The 23,956-nt window shown below is 39.8% G+C and overlaps 1 protein-coding gene across 21 annotated transcripts in view; it reads left to right on the top strand.

Annotated features, from left to right (window-relative positions):
• The first annotated feature begins 2,302 nt into the window (after nt 1–2,302).
• The window catches only part of Thrb (thyroid hormone receptor beta), a 367,382-nt gene continuing 345,728 nt past the window's right edge, over nt 2,303–23,956 (top strand). For 5 of the 21 annotated variants that reach the window (XM_063257029.1, XM_063257036.1, XM_063257035.1 and 2 more), the window contains exon 1: nt 3,182–3,321. The gene's annotated coding sequence lies outside the window, so the exon portion shown is untranslated. Of the gene's footprint in view, nt 2,566–2,772; nt 2,898–3,085; nt 3,322–3,621; nt 3,768–23,956 lie in introns of those variants that run through there. The other 16 variants (XM_063257032.1, XM_063257017.1, XM_063257027.1 and 13 more) reach the window with 10 other exon arrangements.

The raw sequence follows: 23,956 nt of genomic DNA, 5'->3' as shown, positions 1-23,956 counted from the left end.
TCTTTCCCCCTCTCCTCACACCCACATCTCTTAACTCCCTGACCTTAGGTCTTTTAATTATTTTTCAGGAGCATTAATTATTAATTAATTAATTAATTTTCAAGACCATTAATTATTTTTGACATCTAGTAAATTCTCCCTTGAACTTTACTACTCTGACTAGATCTAGTAATACATTAGAGCAGGAAAAAGGTTAAGCAAATAAGGCACCTACAATCAGGAATAAAATTTAAGGGATTATCAAAAAAGTTAATCAAAAGAAAAATTTAATGCAATATTTTAAAAATCTAAATCAATGCAATAATCATCCATGATGAACAGTATCTCAAAATGTTAAATAAAGACATGTTCAGATCCTTATTCCAGCACCACTGGCTTCACTTTAGCCTGAACCTAGTCCTACCATGCCCTGTGTTTCACATATTTTCTTACCCCAGTGGCTGCTAGGTGGATGAGTGCAAATGGATATGAGTTTGAAATTTACAGAACCCCTTCATGAAGATGGTATGGTGGAAAACAACGATGGGTCCTGAAAATAGCTGGGCATACCTTTTCAAGCAAGCCAGCCTGGTATACAGGACCGTGTGCTCTCAGGGTGAATAATGTGCTCTGCCTTTGGTCAGAATCTCATATTCCCTCCCATCATTCCCCCTAGATAAAAATCAGACAAATCAATGTCATATTCTGTCACTAACAGTTTCCTTCAGCCTTAAAGAGTATGCTCCAAAAGCCTGTTCACGTGGCATTCTACTAGTTCATGTTGTTTCAATAACATTGAATTAACATTATTTCGTAACTCAGTTACAACTGTAGTCTCATAAATTGTTTGAATGATGCCTGGTGACTGACTTAATGCTTTGACACTTTATTTCAGAAGTTTCCAGGAAAAATTAGACCAGAAAGATGAAGCCAGTTGAATAAAGAGAAGCAGCGGTTTTTCTTATACTTCATTTTCTGTGTGTGTCTTTCTCAAGAAAAGAATTAGAAAAAAAGTAGCTCCAAGGTATTCTCAGAAAGAAAAAAAAGTCAAAATTTCCATTAGGCTTTGAGGTCCATCGTTCACCTCACTAAGAAAGCTTCGCATCACCACATCTTCCCTTATTACAAAGTTGCTCATAAGACTGCTAGGTCCCTTTGAAGACCAAAGGGCCCCCTCCTTGTACACTGTTCCTGGCTATCTGTAGCAGGCCAGGCTTTTCCCTCCGCCGGCAGTGGTTCACCTATAGTTAACCACCAGGGGGCTTCCTGTGTGGAACAGTTGTGTAGACTCCTCAGCCTTCCTCCAAACCAACCAAAACATCCCAGTGCAGCTTTGGAGCGAAGCCCAGGAACTTCCCCACAAAGAACAACCGTCCACTATAGACGCTGGAAAGTCCTATGGTGGAACCTTATTCACAGCGAAGACTAAAACACAAATGTCTCTCTAGAGACAGAAGGGAAATGTAGTCTGTAGAGTCCAAAGGGAGAGGCCCCTGAGAGTTTTGGGATCTGCAACTTTCATTCTTGAAGCGTGCTGAAACCTGGTTATCCGGATGCACGGAAATGCTTCCAAATTCTTGACATTTGTGCTTTCTAGTGCTGCCCACAAGGATGAGACCTCTGCTCTGAATGTGGACCACTCAGAAGAAGGAGAAATAAAGCTCATCACCAGCTAGAAATCTAAAGATCTCTCTAATAGTCTATACATTGTTCAGGCAACAGAACATAAATCATCCTAGTTCTATTGCTACATGAATGTGCATATTGCATTATGAAATAGAAGTCATTTTAACAGTGTATTTAAGAAAATAATTATACTCTTATCTTTGTCGAAGTAGTTACGACGCAATCAACTATGGCTGCATGTAACTGTCTGGGTGTGGGATACTTTTCCAAGTACTACAGCTCAGAATGCAAGTTGCCTGCTTTATTTTCTCACAAGCTGAACCCTTGGCTTTCAGGCCTCAGAGTAGGTGACGTTTTAGAGCTGTATATTTGCCAGGACGGAACCTTTCAAGGTTATAAAATATTTTACTTGTAGATTCCCAGAGCAAAGAGAAAATAGTGGTGCGTTCTTTAAAAGATACCCGTGGAGTGTCTCAACCCAACAAACACCTACCCCAGGATGGGCAGAATGGGGTGGGAAGAGTGACTGTGTGCACCCTGATGGGCAAGCAAGGCATTTTCCAAACTCCATTCCTGGGTCAGTGGTGGTGTGGCAAGACTACCGCCAGACAGCCGCACCCGCGGGAGGCCTTGGAAGAGCCAGAGCGCCGAGTCGTCCGGACTCGCGCCACAAGTGGTTTAGGGGTGGAAGGAGGAGCGTGGTGGCACGGGCCGCACTAGTCCGGTCGGCCGGCTGAGGAGGCCGAGCTCCTGCGAGCCCCCCTCTTCTTCCTGTCACTCATCTCTCACTCCTTCCTCTTCTCCAACTAGAGCAATGACGATCAAACGCAGACCTCCACGCACTTGCAGTCGGGTGGGTGCACGCGCGGCCACCCAACTCAGGGCAACGTCACCACCCCTGGAAGGGCTCTCCCGGCCGGAGGCACCGGGAGGAGGGAGCGCCCGCACCTGGTGAGGCAGGTGCGGAGGCGGCGGCCCGGGGGCGGCGAGAGTGTCGCTCGTGGGTCAGGGGTCAGCGGGTCGGGCTCCGAAAGCGCGTCGGGGCGCGGCCCGGGAGCCGCGCTGGGGCTTCTGCACCGGCCGTCCGGAGCCCGGGGCGGCGGCGGCGGCGGGGTGAGCGGCCAGGAGGCCATTTGCTCGCTGCGCCCCTGGCGGAGCCGAGTTTGCCTGCTCCTGGCCGCTGCCGCCACCGCCGCCACCGCCGCCGCGGGAGTCGGACCGCCGAGAGGGCTGGAGGGGAAACCAGGTCACCGGTTCGCACGGCCGGCGCGGGCCCGGCGCCCCGGCCCGGAGTAAGCAGCGCGGGGAGCGGCCGGCACGCGGGGGGCCGGGAGGCGGGGACTCGCTGCCCCGGCCGCGCTCGCTTCTTAGAAGCGCCTATAAAAGTGGCGAGGCCGGAGGCTGGCGCGGCCCCGGCTGCGGCTGCGTCTCTTTGCTGGTGGAGTTGACATTTCTGAGGACTTGCGCGACGCCCCGTCGCCGGCGCTCCCGGGACCCCGCCGCCGGGAGGAGGGGGCGGAGGAGGGTGGAGACTGCGGGGCTCGGCCAAGGAAGGCGCACAGCCTCGGGCGGGCGGCCGTGACGCGGCGGGGATTAACTTTGCATGAATAATGTGAGTCGCTGCGAGAGGAGACCTTCTGCTCCCAGGCTCGGGCGAGCGCCCGCGGGCTACCTTCCTAGGCGAAGTCGCGCGACGCAGCCGGCTCGAGCGCTCTGGTAATTGGGCTGGAGCCCTGCGCGGAGGGAGCCGGGGGAGGGGCAGGCAGGGGCGGCGGTGCCGCCGTCCTGAGGTGGGCAGGACGGGACCGGGCGTCGCGACGACCCGCAGCGGTGCGGGCGGCGGAGCTCCGGGCGGGCGCGCGGGCGGGCGTGGGCGTCCGCGGGTGGCAGTCGCCTCACTACCTGCCTCCGCGGGGCGTCTGCGCCGGGGTCGGAGGGGAGGCGCCCTCTGCGCTGGGATACGGCGCGGCCGCAGGCAGGGAACGCAGCGTGGGTAGTGGGGAGTTGGGTGACCGCTCCTATCGGCGGAGCGGCCGTGTTCCTAAAACCCCAAGCACAGTTGTTGACAGGATCCTTGTGAAATGGAGTTTGGCATCCTCAGCGCGGAGCCAAGTGGAAGTTTCCATGATGAGGAAGTTGTGTGACACGGGGCTTCGGAAAAGGTTGGCAGGCGTGGGGTGGGGGCAGTTTAAAGGGACTGTGGGTCTCCTAGCTCCGCTTTCTGTCCTGGCCCGGAACTGGAAGGCTTGGAAAGAAGAATTATCCTGAATGTTGTTGGCTTGCGCTGTGCCCGGCGCCTGGCGACTCGGCTTCTCTCCGCCTCCTCGGGAAATCTGTGGCGATTTCGCTGCCTCCAGAGTCGCGCTCTCCTTTGCTTTGCTGCTCGTGACGATGCATCTTTCTCTGGGTCGCTTGTGGTTCCAGTTGTGCCAGCTGTGTTCTGTCTCTCTGAAAGGGCTAACTTGGAGTTTTTATGTCTAGGGGCTTTCACCCTTCTTAGCTTCGCTTGTCATTTTGAAGAAGGATTCACCAGTGACATTTGTGGGATTATTATTGGCATAATTCCTAAATCTTCTGATTTGTTTTTTAAAAGGCGTGTTTGTGGGGATGATGGGTTTTTTTTTTTTTTTTGGTTTTGTTTTCATTTTAAGTCTAAATGTGTAATTTTCTTCAAATGACAAATTTAGAAGCATAACAATTCATAAAGTCATCAAAAAGATTTTTCCTTTGAAAAGCCTAGCCTCTCTACCTTCTGTCTCCACACACATTTAAAATTTGTGAAAATACAAATACTATGCATAATCCGTACCTACATTGTAAATAAAATCTTCCTCTTACCATGTTATTGATCTTCAGAAGTAGATCATCTGGGTCCCTATGAGCTTATATATTGGCAAGATCTTTTATTGACATCTTTTGAAGTCAAAGAAATTAAGCATTTCTTGTATAGCAATTTTAATAAGTGTATTAGATAATGTAGATCTGTTGAGCAATATCTGTATATTTTTTGCCTTGGTTTAGTGTGCTTATTTACACTGTAATAATATATTGCATGTATTTATTGCAAAGGAATAAAAATTGCATTTTAGTGAATGTGCTCCGTGATTTATTCTGAATATTTGTGGTGAGTGATTCACTTCTGCTTAATCGTTTGTAATTCTGAAAGAAATCATAAGCTAAGAAACTTCAATGAAAAAGGTGTTTCAATGCAAAGTCTTTTGAGTAGTGGGTGAGTTGGGGATATTTTTATGTCAGTTGACTTTTAATAGACCCTTAAAGAAATTCAGTAGTATTGTATTTAGGATGTTTTACGTGGGGATTGGTAAATAACCCTTTATTATTTGTGCAACTTAAACAGATCCCCAACCTACTGGAAACTTCTTTCCAATTAATTTCAAAGTTTTATCATATGTTGGAAGTGGAAACATTTGCTAGTAAATAGAACTTGGCTTTATTTTGTGAGTGAAAAGTAAATGATATCGAACATAGCTACAGAATTGTTTTGGTTTTTTTCTGAAGTAATTCTGTTGGCACTGGAGTATTGTTATATAAAGTAACTGATGTTACAAAAAAAGAATAAATATTCCGTTTCTCTCTTTTTTAGTGTCTTCTTAGTAAATGCTGCTATAATTAGAGGTGAATTAAGACAACTTCCTTTTGCTTCAGCATCTTTAGAGGAAAAGTGATTTCTGAAAATCTTAATATACAAAGTTGAAGATTCCTTTCCTTCCCTGGGTACTGCAGTGGTTGCATATTCCTTTTCTTTGAGTAAGCACATGTTTTTTGATGGAAATCAGAGTAAAAGTGACTGGTTTCTTTAGCTCATTCTACTGTAAGATTATACCTCCCCTTCTTAGAAAGCCCTTCCCTGACCGCTTCAGCGAAGGCAGTTCCTTATGTCTTTTCAGAATTGTCACACTGGATTTTTTGTTTGTTTCCTTTGTAGTCTTACTTGCAGTCTAAATTGTTCATTTCATTTGCTACTTGTTAGCAACCTGTCTTCTCCCTCTAGAATGTGAAGTCGTAAAAACTGGGGTCTCGACTGCCTCATTCACTCTTGATTTCTGAGCATCTAGAAGATTACTTGGCATACAGCAGATACCGGTGGAATATTTGTTGGGCCAGTTAATGGCTGTGCTCAAACATTCTGTTCCCCAAATGCCTGACTAAGCATTCCCAGTAGGTGCCATTTGAGTATGCCAGAATCCATGGTGTGTGTGCACACTTGGAACATACACCACGGGTGTATGAACATACACATACACAGGTGTATGGTTCAGTCTTCCTGTGGGTGCCTCTCTGGGTTTCTCCCTCTGGCAACAGCTGGCTCCTCCTTTTGTATAATAACATTGTAGATTTATTTCTACAAGCTTTTCCAGGGGTAGTTGTCTTGAGTACAGGGAACTCCTCAGCAGTGGAGTTTATCTTACATGCTACCTTGATTCCCTAAAGATGTTGACATTCAACTCCCTAAATTTAAGCAAATTTTTATGTGTTCCAGAGGCATTGTCAGTATTGAGGGAAATTCCAGAGACCATACATCACTGGGTGATAGCAATGACTTTTCACTCTGAAGGTCTTGGCAGTCCTCTGGCCTTGGCAGCCCAAAAGTGATCAAGGGACATGGTGGTATAGTTTAGGCAGCAAATATGGTGGTTGGGGTGGGGGAAGATGGGACTGGCAGAATCCAACACAAGATAGCAATAGACCTTGTTGACAGATTTAGAAGTAACCTGTTAGTTATGTTTTAAGTTAAGTCAATCAACTCCTTCCGGTTCCTCCTGCTTGTCCTTTCATAAACATTCTGTACCATACAATTGTGGGAAATATTGTGTTATTTGGGTTTTCAAGCGGCCAAAGTGTAATACCCAAAAGGTCATCTTCAAATGAATTATTCATGAAAATTCTTGCCAATTGGGAATGAAAGGAAATTACAACTGATAATTAGGGCAATTTGTTTTGTTTATGGAGAATCAACTTTCAGAAATGTGTCTGAATAAAATGCATAGTAAAAATCCCACAAAATAATGAGACTATTAAAATAGGAAAGGAAGAAAGATCATCATGTAGATGGAGAAAGAGAATTAAGCAACAATCCTAAGTACTTACTCCTTCCAGTATTTAATTTAGCTCTTAGCTTTGTAGTAGCCAAGTTAATAAAAAAAAAGCGAAAAAAGATCTAGAGGTGGCATGTAGCAAAGTTGTCATTGTAGATGAGATAACATATGTAGATAGCTTGCATGGTGCCTGGAAGCTAATATTTATTCATGTACAATACAAAATCAGGTCATGGACAGTACTTCAACTTCAGTTCTACAGAAAGTGAAGTAAACTTCTTTACATGGTCATGTCTTTTGCTAGTCTTCGAGAGGAAAAAGGAATGAAGAAGGCATATTAAGAAAAGAAACCCAGGATGAGTTTATTTCTGGATACCTGAGTTACTAGTGTGGCTCAGAAGCAAAGATTATGATAATGGTCCTCTGTATAGAAATGGAGCTCAAAAAAAACCTAGAAGAGTGAATGGCTAATGTGTCTGTTAAATTAACTTTGTCAAATGTCCAGTGTCTCAACCAGGCTTTTGACTGAGGAAATCTAAGAAGGCTCGGCAGCCAGGTACTTACTTGAAAATGACCCCAGAGCCGTAAATGTCCCTGAACAAGTGCTTTCAATGCTTTGGCTTTAGTCTGTGTAGCTGTGATCTTGCAGGACAATCTGTTTCCATTTCTGTCCTGACCTCCAGGTTGTTATGAAGGATTGCATGTGGGTTAACTCATCCTTGACACCCCAGTGCCAGAGGCTGGAACATGAGTGCAGGTGAGACTCTTATTGGAAGAACTGATAGCAGGGGAAGGAGGAAAGTGCTTTTCTTTTCCCTCTGTGCTGGTACTGAGTGCCATCTGTAAACTTGGTTTTGGTCGAAGTGTATGTGCGCTGCCTGGATTGCATCATGAGTCCTGATCCTGCTGACTGTTTTGCTAGAAGAGCTTGTGCTAGTGTCATATTTGGTTGAGCAATATAAGAAAGTTAACTCCTTGCTTTAAGGTTATTTTGATGTTTTGACTTGATTTCTCATTCACTCTATAGATATTTGTATGCTTACCATGTGCCTGATCTGTTAGGCACTTTGTAATTCAGTAAACAGCCAGTGACATATGAGACAATATTCATAGATTAAAGTAAGACTGTGAAATACTCCACTGTGATGCAAGTGAAATGCTTATTGGAGTTTCTGAAATAGTCATTTTATTTCCAAGAGGTGGTTGTTATATGGCTTCTGTAGTCTAGGCATAGTGTAAATTCCAGTAGGATTTACCTAAGATTGTCTTGTATCTAAGTTGAATATGTTTAGGCTAATGAGTTAGGTTGTTTTGTTGGTTTTTTTTTTCCTTACTGAATGTATAACCCAGGGGTACTCTACAAGTGAGCTACATCCCCAGATTGCTTTTTATCTTGCAATAGGGTATTACCTAAATTGCTGGCCTTGAACTTGCAATCCTCCTGCCTCAGCCTTCAGAGCAGATGGGATCATAGGCATGCACCACTGCACCCAATTTAGGCTAATGAGTTTCTGATTAAGAATGTTTATTGTGTACTTTTAGTTCCCAGACCTATTAGTGAATTATTAACACTTAAGCAAGTGGGGGTGGGGAAGCAGATATCCAGGTCACTGAATCACAAGTAATATACTTCTATGTTGTCCTCTCCAGAAGCTGGCCAAGTGACAGGTAGGGTGATATTCTACATTCAATGCTAATGTTTCTTAGTTCCTACTGTTCTAGTTTCAAGGAACTTTGGAGACTTTCTCTGCTTGCAGCTTTTTTTGTGCAGTACTATTTTTATTGTGTGAGGAACTAATCTTTCTTTGCATTCGGGTATCTTTTCCAAACAGCAAATCAGAAGGGCCTCATTTGGGATCATACTGTTAGCTTCTTTGTTGACAACCAGACCCCTCTAACAAGGTACTCCCTGGAAAATGTTTTCCAATGAACACAGATGTCCTCTATAAAAATGGTCATGTCTTTTGCCTCAGAATAACAGTATGTGGATCTATTCTTAACAACCCCAAATACCTGCAGTTGAATCTTTGGCCAAAAAATATAAACTTGAACTGCCTGCCAATCAGTGTTTCTCCCAAATTAAATGGGATTTAGTAGATATGTTTAGGGACAGAAAACTGAAAGACAAATTCATGGCCCAATTCACCACTGAGGCAGCTCCTAGTTTATGTATTAGAGTGATAGTACCATCTTGACTTATATGTTTTACTCTAATTTTTATTTTTCTTAATCCTGCTTTTTAAAAAAGTTGCTCACAGATTGCTCTTTATCATAGACATACAAAAAATATATGCATGAATGTATATATTTTAAGAGTGGACTAGAGAAGCACGTATGATAATTAGAAAAGGATTGATTTAAATTAAGTTACTCATTCAAGTTCCTAGGTCTAAAATAGAACCTTCAGGGAATCATGGTTATCTTCTATGATGAAGAATGTATAGATTTATCAAATAGTCCTGAGTGGTAAGCTCACTAAAGCAAAAACATGGGCAAAGGAATGCAGATTAAGCCGGTCTGTCCTCTTTCATTGAGAATACACTTACTTAGCCTTTGAGGCACAGGAGGATTTGCCCTGAGGAGAACTAAGAAGTTAGACCAGGTTTTCATGTCATGATGTATGGTGAATATCACAGTAAAGTATGGCTTATGTCATAATGTATGGCATTTGAGAACCATTCTGTATTCTAACTCTTGTGACATTTATTATTTGTCTCTCTTAGAATTTTGTTTTCCTATGTTGCACTAATGTCTACCCAGAACAGTGGCTCAAAAAATAATGATTGATGATAACATCATAGTATTCCTGGGCTTTGGCATCTTTTTATCACATTTCTCTCCTATGTGCATAAATGTCTGACCAACCTGTATGTCCATACATGTAGAATCTGTCTGTGTGAAAAGTGCATGTCATGGTCTCACATACAGTGACAGAGACACCACTTGTCCCTGCCTTCCAAACCATGGTGATGAAAGTCAGTCACTATAATGTCCCAAGTCACAAATCCTATTATCGTATTCAGTTTCTTCTCTTATAACTGAATATGTTCACAGAGACTCATCTTATTTCATTATTTGTTTATTTTATTCTATTCTCAGTTATGCTTGGAAAATCCTGAATTTAATAATTTATGCAAAACCTTCAGACTCCATTTTTATACTGACATATATTATGAATGTCTAAGAAGGGAGACATCGATAGCAAAAGTTATTTCATCACCTTCCTACATCTTCAGAGGTGGGGGGAAGATGGAGGAAGAGGAGGAGAGGGGAGTAGAAAAGAACTTTGTATCTAAAGTTTGCTTTAAGGGGATATGAGGAACAATTCATTGAGGAGCATTTAACTTTCTACCACATTTTATAATAAGTGATAATTTGAAGGAGTGGTAGCTAGCCTTATAGTGGAACCCTTTTGCCTTTCCATTAAGAAGAAAACTAACAGTTTCTGTGCAGCAAATGCCACTGAGTTGTTTTGATTTAATAGTGCTGTAATCATATCTTTGTTTAACTTTATTTCTAATATTTAGACTATCACTTTATGTAAGCTAAGGATAGTTTATTTTTGTGACTGTTTCTGTTTGTAGATTTCATTGTAACTTCTGCTGCCCTTTTGATATCTAAAGATCTAGAATAGTGTTGTAGTCATGTCTCAATTATATGTACAACAGGGTAAAGCATAGCATTGTATACTCTTGTATTATTTTTCTTTTAAAAAAGGAACCAGGGGAACTTTATACATGTACTTATAAGGGATTTCAAAGTCATCTTATCTTTTTGAGGCATTGTAGAAAAAAATCCTATACGTTTTACTTAGTAATTTGATCACACACTGTGTAGTTTCATAAACATAAGGCAAACCGTGTGTTCTGAAAAATGCTCTACGTACATTTTTACTATTAATTAATAATATTTGTTCTGATTTCTCTTCATCAAAATTTCAACAAAAGCCAAACCTTTTGGTTTTCTCCTGGAGCCTGTCCATCTATTTACCTATCTGTTCATCTATTCATTCATCCATCCATCATAAATACACTGGGAATCTGTTAGGTTCCAGGTACTATGGTAGGTATCAAGACACAATAGCAAACAATTGAAAATTTTTGCTAAATTCTCAAGAGTCTCCTGGGACAGGTAATTTAGTATAGAGCAGTATTTCTCAACAGTAGGAACTACATGTTGGCATTTTGGACCAGATAATTCCTCTGTATTTCTGCATTATTGGCATTTTAGGCCACATAAATATTTGCTGTGGAGAACTGTCCTTTATACTGTAGGATGTTTAGCAGTATCACTGGCTTCTACCCACTAGATGCCAGTAGTGCTAGTTGTGGCAATCAAAAATGTCTCCAGACTGGGAGGCAAAACCATCCCCACCTTGAACCAGTAAGATAGAGGTTAAGAACTAGAATCATGTAGTGAAAATATATGGCTTATATTGTGCCTTCACTTGACTTCATTGTATGGCTGTTTTTTATTACACTGTGTGAAGACTAAATGAAATAATTATACCTGGTGTACAGTCTAGCACTCCTAAATATTAACTGTTCACAGTGGCGGTGGTATTAATATTTAACAGGCAATTACAATATCGATAGCCTCTATGATATAGTAAGTACTGTGTACAGTAGTTATTATTACAGTTAGGGTTGAGGAAGGTTCTAGGCAGAAAAAACACAAGACACAAACTTTCTAAGTGGGTATCAACATGCAAAACATTTGAAGAACTGCAAGGAGCCCAGGCTATATGTACAGGACAATGAACAAGGCTGTTGGAGCAGAGCTGAAAGGCACCACTAGATTATGAGGACTTTACTGGGCAATAAGGGATATGGGCTGCACTTGATAGCATAAAGGCAATGAAGAGTCTCTAACATCCCATTAAAAAAAAAGACGTCTCCGGAATAGGTCTTGAATGAAAGGGAGTTTGGTGGTGGAGCCCAGATAGAGACCCAGAGCAATGCATGGCTGCTGAAGCTGAAGTAGTCACATGTTGTCATGTCTTTGGGAACACATTTCACTTTCTCCAACATGTGGCTTTCCCCCCATAATTTAATTCCAATAATGAGTATTTTTAGCAGGCCGGTAAAATATTTGGGGAATTTAAAGTTTAATTTAAAAACATTAAATGATGTATTCCCTTAAAAGTGTTTAGATGAAGCTTAAAGACCATCTCTCAGCCTATTCATATTGTATGGGTTTCTCTGCTACTGTATGTGCATGCCTGCAATACTCATGTCTGACAAAAGCTACTACACGACTGTGTTGAAATTACACTGACATGGTTGTGTTGGAATCTACTATTTAGCATTAAATGTTGATTTTTCTTGCTAATTGGCATTTTATTTCTTTCATGAGCAAGATTAGAGATGATGGAAAATACGAATGAATGAATGAATAGATGGCACTGTGGAAATACCACCTGAATGAGGATAAACATATTTCAAACAACATCTATCGTGGTCTGTCCAAACTTTAATTCCCTTAGTCATGAATTGATAATTATAGATACATTAGATAACCACAATTATTTTTAACTGAGGAGTTGACAAACATTTCTGAAGCAGGCCATATAATAATTTTCAACTTTTTAAGGCATATGATCTCTGTTGAAACCTCAGATCTGCCATTGTAGTGAGAATGCAACCATAAAAAATAGGTAAATTAATAGAAATAGCAGTGTACCAATCAAGCTTTATTTATAAAAACAAGTTGTGGGTTATAACTTTCTTTCTTTTTTTTTCTTTTTTATCGGTACCGGGGATTGAACTCATGACCGCCTGCTTGCAAGGCAGGTGCTTATGCCGCTGAGCTAAATCCCTACCCCCAGGGTTATAACTTTCTATCCCTGATATCTCAGCACTGTCCCATGAAAATACAATGTGAGCCACACAGCCTCTGAAAGGAGTCCTGAAATTTGCCTGTGAAAAGATAAAAAGCAGCCAATGAGTTTAACTTCAGTGCTATATTTTACCAAGTATATTCAAATACTGTTAATATTTAATCAATGTAAAATATTAAAACATTGTACATTTTAGTTCCCTTTTTAAAAAAACTTATTAATTAATAGAGGTATTAAGGAACAGAGGCCAGAGCTGACTTTTGGTATGTGGACAGAGGTACCGAAGCCATTTTCTTGGAATAATTTTTAAGAACTTTTAGAGTGTTGAAATGATTCATCACAAGATACCTTGATTAAAAATATCAGACATCCTAGTATTTATTCTAGTATTTATGCTATAATTGCTTTCTCAAATGAGGTGCTTCTCTGTTGGCGAGAAAAGATATTTGCTTGTTTTCTAGCTAGGCTATAGAAATGCCTCCCATTAAGAAAATATAGGAGGGGCTAGAGATTTAGCTCAGTGGTGTAAGCACCTACCTGGCAAGCACAAGGTCTCAAGTTTGATCCCCGGTATGAGAAAAAAATTTTTAAATATATCTATCTATCCATATATATATAAATATATTTTAAAATTTTTAAATATATATATATATATATATATGAAACATGAACAATAAACATAAGGCAAATGATAAGAAAAAAAAGCCCTTTTCTTCTAACTATGCATATCTTACCCTTCTGAAAACCCTATCACCTAATTTTTATTAAAATGTCTTATTCTAACAAGTAAGGAGGGCTGGAGATACAGTTCAGTGATAGAGCACTTACACAAAATGGACAAAACCCTAGGTTCATTCCCCAGAATAATGAAAAAAAGAAACAAAAAGGGCACATTTATTTTACATTATTACATGATTAATGATAAGTATGTTGAAGATATATAATAGCATGTCTTTATATTAAAGCTCACGCTATCAGCTGGTGGTGGTGGTGCATGCCTGTAATCCCAACACTCAGGAGGCTGAGGCAGGAGGATCATTGCAAGTTTGAGACCAGCCTGAGTTATAAAGTGAGCTCAAGCCAACCTGAACTGCATAGTGAAAAAAAAAGTTTAGTCTATCTTCTTCATAGATCTCTTTTTGTAAAATAGTTTGAATATTGTTGAAAATTTAAATTTGCAATATTAAGTATAGCTCCAGCTAATTCTTGATACTCCAAATTGGGAGAGAAATAATGCTGTCAATGCACAGTGTGTTTCTGGTTCGTGACTGGAGTTCTAAATTCAGGGTTTCCCACAGTACAGCCTTCAGTGGAGCACTATTTTAATATCACAAAGCATGGAGGGAAAAGCCCCTTTCCCTTATAGGCCTGGTGTATTGTGGGAGGGAGAGAGCTGGGAGTAGGATATGGGTTTTGAATTATTGCTACTCAAGACACTGGAGAGAGAGGGAGTAGGGTGTAGAGTATGGATAAGGAAGATGGATATCCATAGTCATTGAAAGGCAGATTGAGTTGAATGCTTGACTTTGCCTTTTGACCCTAGCTATGGTCTCTCTTACGTTATTTAGCTTCTTTGAGCTTCAGTCAGTGAATCTATGCAATAGAAAAAATTTGATATGATATGCAAATTTTAGGGCTCAGAGCATGAGAGAAAATAGTGCCCTAGGATTTAGTTTCAGAACTATCTGAATGTTGAAATAACTCCTATAAAAAAGAATGTTTATAATTTTTTACAGTATAATATATACTGTGATGAATGAGTGTAAATACAGTTATCTCCCAGTATCCTTGGTTTGGGGGGAAACAATTCCTGGAACCTCCTGGAAGCTACATATACAAGTCCCTTGTATAAAATGACATAATAAGGCTGGGGTTGAAGCCCCAGTAAAGCATTTGCTTAGCACATGCAGAGTGCATGGCTCTGAGGTTCAGTCCTCAACACAAAAAACAAGCAAAACAGATACAACAAAACAATTAAAGTTTCCATGTAATTTCAAGAGTTCCAAAAATATTGCCCTGATTAATTAGAATCAGTATAGAAATTCTGATTGTGATTTGCTGATACATGCCATTTCAGTGACAGCATCCCTCACCCCTTAGGTAATATTATATATTTAGTCATATAATATATATGTCATATAATACATATATATAATATATGTATATTCTATATAATACATATATATGTATTTTAAAATTTCACTGTTCAGTGTTCAAGGTTCATATTTATCAATGAGATATTTTGTTCTTCTAGATTTTAAGTGCCAAGAGGGCAGGGGCTATGTTAAAGAAGTTCAGTAGTGTCTAGCAGGCAGGGCTGGCAGGTAGGCACTGAATAATGCTTTCCTGATGTTTTGGCCAGCCACATGTAGGCTGTTTTCATATAATTAGGATGAATCTAATTTTAAAATGAACAACTGAGTGTCCTCAGATGAACCAGAATATACACTTACAAGGCCCTCCTGTCCTGCATTATAAATAAGGGAATAGGTTGTCCTGCAGAAAAGCTCAGCTGTTCTTTTCTCTTAGGAAAAAAATCACTCATATCAGAACTAAGATAGAAGATTTTCTCTTCTCACTAGGTCAGCAAGATTTCAGGACCCAAAGTGGATGTTCTTCATAAAGAGGAAACCAAGCAAAAATCCACAAACAGATGATTTCTAAGAAGACTTCGTACAGATGGCTTACTGTTAAACAGACCCCAGTGTGGCAGCCCCACTTCTAACTTGTATGACAGTAAGGACTTCCTTAGTAGACAGGCTCAACTTTGTGCCTGGACAACATTCTAAGGCAAATGTCAAGTGAATTAGCTTTTAAAATTTCCTTTTTGTGAAGTGAGGATCTCCTTGGACATAGAGCCATTGTGGCAATGTTCACAGATCCAAGCTTTCTGTGGCCTTGCTTTTTTTGTTTATTTGTTTTGTTTTTTTAAAAGATGTTTAGTGGCTTAGGATTCCCATTACATGGAAGAGGAATGATTAGACATCATCCTGAGGGGGTGTTACAATTCATTTCTTTTCACTCTTTTGCAGTGTTTAAAATAATTATTTTGTATTTGCTGTGTGGCAGTTTTAAATCCCATTGTTAATTCATTAAAGTTTCATTGAACCATGGCAACCATTGCTCTTCATCTTTGCTTCTTCCCAACTCTATAACAAGGTCCAGTTTGAGTCAAGTATTGTTACTTCTCAGAGTTCTTGTACAAATTTTACTGTAGGGACATTGGTGACTACTTGGGGATTATGCTTGTATTCCCGAGTCACTTGATCCTTGCCATCCTGGAAGGAAAGAAAATTGTGGTTTGCTTAGTCTCTCAAAGGAAAAAAATGGAATGTACCTGAAGTGTATTTCTGATGGTCTGGAAGAAGTGGGACAAGAGCCTGGGGGCTCAAAAGGCATCTCATGTGCAGGAAGGAAGGACACTGAGATGGAAAAATCAGGGAGTTTCTAGCAATCCTGGGGCCCTCCTGAGGAAAAGATCCTATGGACCCTTTCTTATAGAAGAGTCACCTGTGAAGCAAGTGATGCCAGCCCAACATCCCTCTAAAAGACTTGCCTGTTAGTCTAGGTACCCCAGAACCAAGCCCTTCAGTGAAACTTCAAGTGTAAGTTATTTTTAGAAGGAGGCGAAGATGACACTAATAGGAGAGTGGGAAAGTGAGCCAGAGAAGGCGCTTCAGCCAACAATGCAGGCATGACCAAACCAGTTCTTACTGTGGGACCTGGAACCCAGTTATACCAGGAATTCTGGGAGACAGCTTAGGACACGTGGCTCATAGTTGTCCAGTGAGCAGCAAGGGAGTGGCTGCACATTCACCAAAACCTATCAGGGACTGGGTGAGGATTGCCTCCAGAGGCAGCTGATTCCCTGACATCTTGGAGCTACAACTTGATAACCAACAGTAAAGCCTCCAGGTAAAAGAAGGCAGCTGTTGGCAGTCAGAAGACAAGGCAGTGGACACTGATGCAGTCAGGGCAACAGCAACATTTCCTCTGCTTCAGCCGTTCTTGTCATCGGCATTACCATGCCATGAGGTGTGTAAGTCCCGTGCTCACACACAGATTGTTAATATCCTGTGAGTTTTGTTGGGTACCCACAAGATACAAATTACATTTATTTGGAACAGTGGAGCTGACCATACCAGCATTTGGTTGAAGACCTGCTCAGGAAGGAGCCATTGAAATAGGATCTCCCACAGTCTCCAAGCCGCACCATGTCTCTCCCATAGTCACTAAGACCTTACCTTTCATGGGAGTAGCCAAGCGGTCTTTGGTGAGTGAAATTGGTCACCTGATGGCATCTGTTCTTTTCTTCTTTCATGCCCTTTCATTCTCTTGAAGTAAGATTTCTCAGTTCTGGCACTGTTAAGAAGGAGCAGATAGTTTTTTGTTATGTAAGTTGCTCTGTACATCGTAGGAAGGTTAGTAGCATCCTTGGGCTTTACTCATCTGGATGTTATTGTCATTGACCCCATTCTAGCTTCATGTATGACAATCAGCGATATCTAAGATGTTGCCAAAGTCATCCCCACCAAAAGCCACTGCCTTAAACCTTATTTCCAAATATCAGCCCCTCTTTCCCCAAAATTTCTTATCAGTTATAATTGCCACCTGCTTTGACCGTAGTCGTCATGGGGTGGGAGGAACCCCACATGGAAATCAAGAAGTTTCTCTCCTTTCCTCTCCCCCACCCTCCCCAGCCCATCTTCTCCTTTTTCTTGACTGTCTTCATCGGCAGTATGGAACGATGCAAATTGAAAAAAGCCACTTTTTATTTCTATATATTTTTTTTTTGTCTTTTTCCTTTTTATCAGTACCAGGGATCGAACTCACGACTGCCTGCTTGCAAGGCAGGTGCTTATGCCGCTGAGCTAAATCCCCAGCCCCTATTTCTGTATTTTTTAAGAAGTTGCTACTTAGCTCAGGAAAGCAAATATTGCCATGGAAAACCAGCTAATAAATTGTATGCTAAGACTTAACATTTAATATTAAAATTATGTTCATCAGTTCATTCTTTTTTGATCATTCATCTGGCACCAGATACATGCCAATTACATGCCTGAGGATAATGGTGAGCAACATCTTCCTCTTCCCTCCAGTTATGTACATGAAATGGTGACATAAAAGACAGCTTCGAAACGAAGTACATTTTTACTGTATCAATACATGGCACACTCCGAATTCTGGAGGAAAGTACAGAAACCCAGCATGGTATTATGAACAGTTGCCATTAGTGCCCCAACACTTCCTAGATTGAGAATCTGATTATATAGATCACAAGTATGAAAACCACACTTTGAATTAGTGGACTGCCTTCTGTCACATGCGTGCCATCCACCCTGACAGGCGAGTTTCACAGTTTAACAAGTCCCTTAAATAAAGTGTTCATAAATATTTCACACTCTTGTTTGTTGGCATCCTCCTGTGCTGGTTTTATGTAACCTGTTCCTGCTTTGCCTAATGTTCCACTTGTCTACATTTGTGGGCAGTCTATCTCGAAGTGGCTCCCAAGCTTTCGAAAACAGGGTATCATTGCTCGTACTGCTTTGGGCAGGGGTAGGTTGTAGAGAAACAAATTAGGGTAAAAGTCATGGAAGGGAGAATTCTTAGGGTGCAAGCATTGAAGCATCCACTTATCTTTCTTTGCTGCTCTGTGTGCTGTCTGTGTCCTGTGGACTGGCTCACAGGGACAAACTTTTTGCTTTGGTAGCATTAGCTGTAAGGCAGGGGCATGTCCTGTGAAGTTCCTTGCTTTCTGCTTGGACTGAATTCAATCCCCTTATTCCTTAGTGTGCTGTCTATAGACCAGTAGCATCCTCCCCACCCCAAGATTGGTAGAAATGCAGAATCCAGGACGTTAGCTCAGACCTGCTGAACCAGAATTTACATTTAGCAAGCTCCACATGCACCTGAGAGCTGTAGAACAGATTTGTTCTGTTGATCCTCTACTACTAATGAAGTTGGAAAGAAAAAATGCGCCCACTGTAAAGAGGTTACTATGGTAAACTTATTTGTTGACTGATCTCTTTAGAGCTAAGTTTATAACTTTTCAAATTTTGTTATCTACACTGAGCGGCCCTTGATTCAACATGCTAAGTCATAATCAATAAGAAGTTTTAAGTAAAAAATACCAGGATACCAAGAATTAAAGTGTATCACATGTTTTGAAACATTTGTTTCATTTAAAAAGCTGGGAGCTTGTGTGCACATACATGCACATACACATTCCTTTACATATATGTCCTAAGTCATGGTTTCAAAATAGCATTTTGACTGGAGTTACAATTTTTTTAAAAAGTAGCTTGAAAACTACAGTTACAGAGCCCCAATATATCTCTTTACATAGCTCTGCCACTTTTCAAATGTGTGTGACTGGTGAAGTATGTTCACTTGGCTTGAGACAATGAAATCGTATAGTTTCCAATTCAAATTCCTGAAGAAGATGTCTGAATAGCAAATAATGACAAAGTTGAGATAAAAAATTTTTTCTCAATTGCAAAATAAGATAAGGATGTTAATTTTTCCATTCCAAAGAATAAGACTCTATCAGAAAGTATGTCAAATTCCCAAAAGATACCTTTAAAGAAACATTCATTTTATTTTATTTTTTTGTATTGTATTTTATTTTAGCACCAGAAACCTAACTAGGACATTGCGCTTGCCAGGCAGGTGCCATGCTGCTGAGCTATATCCTCATTTTAAAGAAGAAAATAACTGCAGGCTGATGAAAGGATGTATATTAACTTAGAGTAATTCTGAGCCCAAAGAAGCCCCCAGATTATAGGAAACACAAACTACCCCAGAAGTGCCAGCCATCTTTAGAAGCATATATGCTACAAACTAAAAAAATGCATTTGAAAACTTAGTCATTTACACTTTGTTAACACTCCATTTTGCTTTTTTTAAAAAATAATTTTTTTTGAGACCAGGTTTTGCTATCTAGTTCACACTGGCCTTGACCTCACTATGCAGACCAGGCTGGCCTTAAACTTATAGCAGTCCTGCCTCAGTCTTCCGAGTGCTGGGATTACAAATATGCATGCACCATTACATCTGGCTAACTTTGTTTGAAAATATAATAACATAAAAAATATAAATATAAAATATAAATATAAATATAAATATAAAATATAATAACATTAACATTAAATTTATTGTTTTAAAAATTTCAAATTTACTACTCAAAATTCACAAGTCTAAATGAGCACAAGAGAAATTTAGATAAAGAGCCCCTCAGACCTGTCCCATTCTTTTGCAAGTCTCTAACAGCAACCCTTCTGAAGACATGAGCCCCGGTGGAAGAAAAGAGAAGGAAGTCACCCAGCAAGCTCTGGACCTCAGGGAAGGCCAGGGGAGCCTGGCATCCAGGAGAGTCAGATTTCACCACGTGTGGGAAAGAACTAGTCCACGGAGTGAAACCAAGGCGCTTTGTGCAGGAGGGTGCTAATGCCAGGCTGAGATACAGTTCCAGGGAAGTCTTTCAATCCTGTGGACAGGATCTGTGCCAGACAATGAGTTGTCTCTGAAAGTGCCTTTGCCGAGGAGGGTGCAGCTGGCCAGCCTAGCTCCTTGTAACTTCTCCGCAGTTCTGTCGGAATCTGTCAGGCTCTTCCTGGCCTGCCCGCTCATCTCAGATGTTTGTGAACAAGCTGTTGACTCAAGTGGATCCTCAGAAAGACAGGAGTGTATTATTTAAAGTTATATATATAAATTTTTTTTTTGGTACCAAGGATTGAACTTACAACCTCATGCTTGCCAGGCAGGTGCTTGTGCCACTGAGCTAAACTCCAGCCCATAAAGCAACATTATATTAAATATGTTCTAACATATACTTTGAAGGAACTATGAATATGTTTTCTTTATCATTTTTTGGTATAATCAGTATGTCCATTTATAGACCCTTGCTTTATTAAATTTTTTTTTTAAATTGATGCTGTCTGTATTCTTTTAGAATGCTGTGTTTGAGGTAAGATTTTGAAATACTTTATGTGGTATAAAATATGAGGTAGCTAGTGTTCTCTCTCTCTATCAAATATAAATGTTAAAGTGTGTGGTTTTATTCATTATTAAGAAAATGTTAGGGGCTGGGGATTTAGCTCAGCGGCAAAAGCACCTGCCTTATAAGCAGGTGGTCGTGAGTTCGATCCCTGGTACCAATAAAAAAGGGAAAAAGACAAAAAAAAGAAAAAAAAAGGAAAAAAGCAAATGTTTCCTTATTTGAAGACTAATCATTTAGTGCCATCATTGTGAAGTGCATGGCCCTTCGAGTTTTTTATATGCATACAAATGATATGTTGTTACAATATATGGAACATAAGAACTCTAACATATCCTGTATAATTTCAAAACTCTAACATATCCTTTATAAAGAAGAATATTGCAGATACCATACTTTTAGTAAATTACATTTATTGATTTCTAAATGAAATAAATACCTTTCCTCAATAGTGTGCTTAAGCTTTTGCATAAATGATATTTTTAATTTTATAAACTAAAACATTGACTTGAGTAATGTTCAATTGAAGCTACTTGTATTTTTTCCATAATATATTTTAGTAAATTTTTATTTGAAAATACATTTTTAAATTTCATATTTCAGGCTTTGGTTTCTTGTTGCATTATGTTTACAGTTGTATAAAGTAGGATTGTTGCCTTCAATACTAATAAGAACATGATCAATTTTGAGGCCCCTGCCAAATACAGCATTTAGTTTTTAGAACATAGGCTATGGAAAACTGCACATTAATGTAATGGTTTTTCTTTTTGATTTACCATATATGTAATGTTCCTTTAATTAAAAAGTATAGCTTATTGTATTAAAGTCATTCTTCTATCTTCAGTACAGTGAGCAGATTTCATATATACTTTTTTAAGTTAGTAAGAAAAGAAAACATTTCAGCATGTAGCTATCTGAATCAACTCTACTGGTCTGTAAATGTTTGAGATGTCAACTTCTCCCTATGCTTATATGTCCACAGTTAGCTACACACAGTGTGTGTGTGTGTGGTCTGCAGCAGATTTATAATACATCAAGAAAAATTAAGAGTTCAGTTTTGAATTATGGGATTCTTCTTGGAAGCATCCAGTATTTGAATTACTATAGCTGTATTGTTTTGCTTTGCTTTATTTTTCTTTGCATTGCATAAGAAACTTGAACCAAAATAACAGCCATTAATTCTACAAATTTTGGTAGGCCTGTCACAAAGTTTAGGATGGCAAATAATTTTGTGCCAATTCCAGTAGGCATTGGTAATTGTTAGGGCTAATATAACAAGAAATGTTATAGATCAGCTCTCTGGGATTAGTCATGAAGAGTGCTATGACTGGTTAGTAATATTCACTTCGGATGAAAAGCAAAAGAGTGATAGACTGAGTGTCATGTGTTTTCTTACCCTGTGTGCATATCTAAGGATGATTAAATATTTGGTATTGCCCCATTTTGTTGCCTTTGCTGTCATGCCTTATGTTCTTGGAAGAGGTACTGTACATGCTCTCATTTTTTTCTAATACTAAATCTTGTAATAAAGAAAACATATAAGAGTGATTCCTGATTGCAAGATTTAGTGTAATCACATAAAGCAAAGCACACAATGCACCTTTTGTTTCTTTTGGCCTATTGAGTCCTGAGACTATGTATAAATGAATCATTAATAGTACTTTTAAAATTGAAATGTCAAAATAGTTGGAACTCATTTAAGAATATGCTAGTTTCTCAAAATAAAATTGAGCTATTAACTATCACATTTCAAAGTGCTTAACTTATATTTATTTCTGAAATTTATAATTTTGGCATCATGATCTATCCTTAGTTACAGTTCTCTAAGAAAGTTTTGGTCAGCCCTTGACATGAAGAATGGGAAGGAAAGGTTTGTATGTGAGAGGATAAAGCAGATGGAGAACCATAAACAAGTTCCTGATGGGTCTACAAAGCAAGGAAAAAATTAGAAAAGTGGGATCACCAGTGCAAAACTGCTGTCTGAAGGTATCCAGAGCCTGTGTGTCTTATTTCACCAAGAATTAGGTCTTCTGTCAATCAGTTTATTGGACGCCTTTGAAATCTGCTAGTAAGAAGTCCAGAGAAATGTTCTCTTCCATTATTAACCAACTGTCTGTCAAATTTGGAAGGTCCTAATTACTTGCATTACATTAAGTGACTATAAGGTCCTCAGAAATTAAGAACGTGAAGAAAGAAATCTTTTGTACAGTTGATTTTGGCATTCTTTCCATACAGAGATGAATCACCTTCTTCAACAAGTCCAGGACTTGATTTTGCCAAGACTGGCGGAAAGAGGAGGAGGAGACAATTGGCTTTGTGTTAGGGCCCCTTGCAGCGTTGGCATTCCTTTTTGGGGACCTGTAGTCTCCAGGATGAAATAAACTGCTACCAGCCATGTCTGTAAATTAGGAGATTCTTACAGAAAGGACCAAGTACTAGATCCCCATATATGTTTCAAGATGATTTCATTCAGAAGGATGTATGTATGGTTTTTTTCTATCAGTAATTGATTTTATTCTTCTCTGAAATGAAGGGTAAGTTAAGAGGACTCAAAGATCTTCTCAACATCTTTATTTGTCTTACCATGTATAGTCACAGTAGTGGAAATATAACCTAACAGGCAAAGTCTTAACCTTGGTGGATAGACTGGAATATAAGAATGGGTAACCCAACTAACGAGATGAGATGACCTGAGTAAATGTTGCTTATTAATGTCACTGAGTTTCAATATTCAGTTCTATGGAAAAAATTTTTAATTGCCTATAGACTAGGAATATGAAGAGAAGGAAAATCTGAAAAAAAAGGGAACTGATCTTAATACTGCCTTTGCCCTCTGTTCTGAGATTCTGACTGGCTTTTAGGGCTTTTCTCCTCACTGGGGGAGAAGGAGTAAGATAGGAGAAGGGAAAGGACAAAGAGAAGCTTAGGAGGAAATTAAGGATGCCACAGCTCCTCTACTCATAATGATATCCATTTTTTAGCTTTTATTTTTAAAGCAAAACAAGATTTTTATGGTGTCCTCTTATACAAGATGGAGACACGTAGCCTGATAATAGGAACTTTTACAATTTGAGCAACCATATGAGATACTTTTGTGCATTGACAACAGGCTGGAAGTGGAGATATGACCAAAAACCATCAGCTTTCTCCCTCAGTTCTGCCTGTTGACCTTATGAGAGATATCATGAAAATGTGGATGATGTTTATCAAATGGTCAGGAATCATAATGCTCTATGGAAGAGCCCAGTGTCCACCTATGGAGAGTGGGTTGACAGATTTTGAGACACTGACATAGTGGCTCCAGATCAAGAACATCTGACAGAGGGTCTGAAACCACAATATTGTAATTGATATATGTTGGTCACTCACACTAACTTTGTCTACTATCCCTGGTTTTGCTTGACTGTCACAGAAGCCTAAAAACCTGACGGTGTTTAGATGACTTAAATATGCTCTCTT

The sequence above is a fragment of the Cavia porcellus genome, unplaced genomic scaffold (genome assembly GCF_034190915.1).
Source record: "Cavia porcellus strain 051 isolate PalLab524CR breed Dunkin Hartley unplaced genomic scaffold, mCavPor4.1 scaffold_10, whole genome shotgun sequence".
Lineage (NCBI taxonomy): Eukaryota > Metazoa > Chordata > Mammalia > Rodentia > Caviidae > Cavia > Cavia porcellus.
Note: the sequence above shows the minus strand (reverse complement) of the source record. Positions and strands in the feature narration are given on the sequence as shown.